The sequence below is a fragment of the Mangifera indica genome, chromosome 7 (assembly GCF_011075055.1).
Source record: "Mangifera indica cultivar Alphonso chromosome 7, CATAS_Mindica_2.1, whole genome shotgun sequence".
Classification (NCBI taxonomy): domain Eukaryota; kingdom Viridiplantae; phylum Streptophyta; class Magnoliopsida; order Sapindales; family Anacardiaceae; genus Mangifera; species Mangifera indica.
In genome coordinates, this window is record NC_058143.1 from 4,735,677 (window position 1) to 4,739,703 (window position 4,027).

Genomic DNA, 4,027 nt, shown 5'->3' on the forward strand with positions numbered 1-4,027 from the left:
CTTCTGGTTCCAATAGTCCTAAAAACAATGCTGATTTTCTAGTTTTTACAAACTTCATTACTACAAGTTCTCACGGTGCACATGACACCAATACATACAACTCTCATTCCTTGCACTCTTTTGATCAAGCCTGTCTTTTTGACTTATCACCTACAGATCACAACACCACATTAACTAACCTTGTTTCCCCTGAATATCTATAGCTCTCCATACCTAAATATCTTGTCACCTCATTTTTAGATCACCAATCTGAACACACAAATTCCTCCTCACCACAGACAATACCATCGTCAAGCACTCATAATGTAGATCATCTACGAGTTGCACTTCTTGGGAGTCCAAAATTAATAGCTATTGCTTCTAAAAATATTTCTATTCATCCTATGCTAACAAGAGCCAAGAGAGGTCATCTTCCAGCTCCTAGAACTTTTTCTTTCTTGTCTGAATTTGTACCTAAGGAACTTGGGTTAATCCATGAAGCACTCAATCATCCTAGTTGGTTTAGAGCCATAGAGGTAACATATGAAGCCTCAGTTAAAAACTAGACATGGAAGTTAGCTCCACCTACTGTTACTCAACACTTAGTAAGTCACAAGTGGGTTTACAAAACAAAATTAAATGTTGATGGGTATATGCAAAGACTAAAGGCTAGATTGATGGCTAAGGAGTTCGAACAAAATGTTGGTGTTGACTATATTGATACCTTCAGTCTTATGGTCAAGGCAGTAACTATTAGGGTGATTCTTACACTAGCAGTGACCTACGGTTGGGTTGTTCATCAAATCAACATCAATAATGTCTTACTCAATGGGGATTTGCAAGAGGAAATATATATGAGTCAGCCTCAAGGGTTTGTTGATAGTTCTAGACCACATTATGTGTGTAAACTGAAGAAAGTTCTGTATGGTCTAAAATAGACCCCTAGAGTCTGGTATGATAAGTTGAAATACTCTAATTGATAGGGGGTTTGTTAACACTGTCTCTGATTCTAGCCTCTTTGTTTTAGGAATCCAACAAATAATAACGTTTGTTTTTATTTATGTAGATGATGTTCTATTAACAAGGTTTGATAGTGCTTACATTAAATCTTTAATGTTAGATCCTGATAACCAATTCTCTTCAAAAGACCTAGGAGAAGTGAATTTCTTTCTAGGCATTGAAGCCCACAAAAATGAGAATGGTTTGCATTTATGTCAGGCCACATATGCTGCAGAGTTACTGGTTAAGACACAAATGGTAGATGCAAAGGCTTGTAAAACTCCCATGGCTGCTAGTGTAGGGCATTTGGCATCAAATGTTGTATTTCGCAGCAGAGATTGATGTCCACTTTGTTAGGGACCAAGTAGTATCCTAAAGTCTGAAGCTATAGTATGTTCCAACTCAACTTCAAATTGCTGACATTCTCACTAAGTCTTTGTCTGTTGCAAGGTTTTAGGAGTTGAGGGATAAACTGAATGTTTTGAGCTGGCTGAGTTCTCCTCAAACTGGGTCAGGTGGCGCTACTGATCAGCTACTGAATTCAAAAGAATTAACAGAAGTTGAAAAATCAGCAGCGCAGACCTCACAGACAATGATGTGCCATATAGCTGATGAGGAATAGTCAGATGTAATATTGAGGAATTATTGCTTCAAGGGAGGATAGACTGACTGCCAGTTTTCATTATATCAGTGTCACGTTGATTAGTCTTTTTGGTTGGTCAGGCTGTTCTATATGTGATATTGAGTACAGTTTATTTCAGGGAGGAGTTCAATTCAGTCTTTATTGATGATGCGATGGAGTATTATCTCAGGGAGGAGCTCCTGATTATTTTTGGTCTGGTAGAGTTCAGTCATTCTTGATGGTGAGATGGAGTGTTATCTCAGGGAGAAGCTCATGATTTTTTTTAATGATTTGATAAAGTTTCATCACAGGGAGGAGTTCTTGATTTTTGGTTTGATGGTTTCCATCTCAAGGAGGAATACCAGATGTATTCTGTTTTGCTTCTGTGTCAGATGTATTCTGCTCTTCTTCTATTACTGCCTTTGTGAACAGTACTAGTTACAGACCAGAGAAGAATTATAGAGGGATGAACTTTTTGCAGCTTTTTGGGCTGCTGTATTTTTTCATTTGCGCAATGTATTGGTGTTGTTCTGATTGGGAGCAAGCCAAACACTCTATAAATAGAGTATTAGGCTTGAGGATGCTAAAAAGGATGTGGAACGCGCACTGTTTCACTTTTGAGGATATTTTCTATTTGCCTTGGGCTTCCTTTGATATTGGAAGGCTGGATGCCAACGCTTCAGTTTCTCTTCGCTTCTGGAACTGAAGTAGAAGAATGCATGAGTTGTAACTGAAGATCAGACGGCAGTTAATCAGTGAGTGAGTTAGAGATCGACGATGGTAGTTCAGTTTGGTAATTATCTTAGCTGGCAGTTGATTTATTTGTTAATTTTTTGTTTTATAAATAGACTTGTAATTCCTAATTCTTGAATATAAGATCTGTGCTATTTTTCATATAATCTTGGCTCCTTTTCTCTTGATATGTGATTTTGTGTTGCAGCTAGTAGTTTTCTTTCAAAGGGCAGGGTCTTACAATCCCAACACAAAAGTTAGAACAATACAATTTGAAACCTAGAAATTTCACAAAAGGAAACTTGACGTTCTGTTCCAGTATCATCAGCCATACCATACTTAATTCTATTTCCTACATGAATTTGCAATCTAAAACACCAGCAACTTCAATCATGTCCGTGGCGCGGAGCTAGTAAGGGAGTCGCCTTACGTACTGGAATTTCCCTCAGACTTTGACGACGTCCTTCTGTACTCTCACGGACTAAACTTTCTGTTATTCACAGTTCAAATAAAATATTAATTCTTACCAAACAATATCTAGAGTTGTCAAAAATAAATATGATTTTTTCAAGATTCCCACCTTGGATAGCTGAGAACTTGGAAATCCTCGCTTCTGTAACCGCAGGCCATGAACTCATTGATACAACTATACAGGCAATAAGCAAAGCACAGGCACCAACATCAATCTTGTAACTCTTTGGCATTCTGTGTTACCTAAAACCAAAACTATTTACTTCTTCCTCAAAATGCACATTCCAATTCTCAACCATCAAACAATTACTTGTTCAACCAAGAGGGAACTTGCCAGCCATTTTGATTGATTAATGCTTGAGAATATGGTATATTGATTATATGGACACATTTATAGCAAATTTTAAATGTTTAGATGTTAATTTCCATGGAAAAAAGTTTTTTCTATGCGTTTAATTTTGGCAAATGACTTTGAAAGTGTTTTTTTTCTATGCGTTTAATTTTGGCAAATGACTTTGAAAGTGTTGTGGGGTGCAATGACTTTGAAAATTTGATTTCCAATTTCCAACTTTAAATTAAAATATTTTTTACAAATCAACTAAAATACCGTGTTTTAGATTACTTTTTTTCACTGTGATGACTTACTAATTGAAATAATATCTTTTACGAATCAATTTTCTCCTCAATTACTTAGAAGAAATAAAGGAAATATTGGTGTCAACATAAGACTCTAAGGTTACAACTAAAAATTATCAAGTCTGTGGGGGCTTGAGCCCCACTCAACCCTATTTGGCTTAGCTGCTAGACCTCAGGAAATTACCTTATTGGAATTGGAACCATTGGGTATCCTATTATCAATTCGGGTTTCTTTCTAAATCCATAAATGTTGGGTAGACTTCTTTTAAAATTTTGAGGGAATCAATAGGTTTTTGGTTTGATTCTAATTTCATTCTCTAAGAAATTGAAATTGACACGAATTATTGGGTACCCGACCCAACTTCATTTTATTTTTTAAATTCTAACTAAACAAAATGAAGTTGTTGTGTGAATCACAAAACGATGTTGTTTGATGCTATGCCACCATTTTATCAGCAGTTAGTTGATTATTCCTTCCCCAAAATTTTATACTTGTCTCAATAGTTTTTTGCCCTATTTTCAAAATTTGGCATGCATACGATTTGATTATTCCTCCCGAATTCCTCAAATCTCCCTCGATTCTTCTTC

The 4,027-nt window shown here is 36.2% G+C and overlaps 1 long non-coding RNA gene across 1 annotated transcript; it reads right to left on the reverse strand.

The window, feature by feature from the left end:
- Nucleotides 1–2,468: 2,468 nt before the first annotated feature.
- On the reverse strand, nucleotides 2,469–3,154 carry LOC123219918. The gene is made up of 2 exons (XR_006502948.1): nucleotides 2,913–3,154; nucleotides 2,469–2,822 (listed from the first exon to the last, which is right to left on the reverse strand). It is a non-coding gene; the product is annotated as an uncharacterized LOC123219918 (long non-coding RNA).
- Nucleotides 3,155–4,027: the final 873 nt, after the last annotated feature.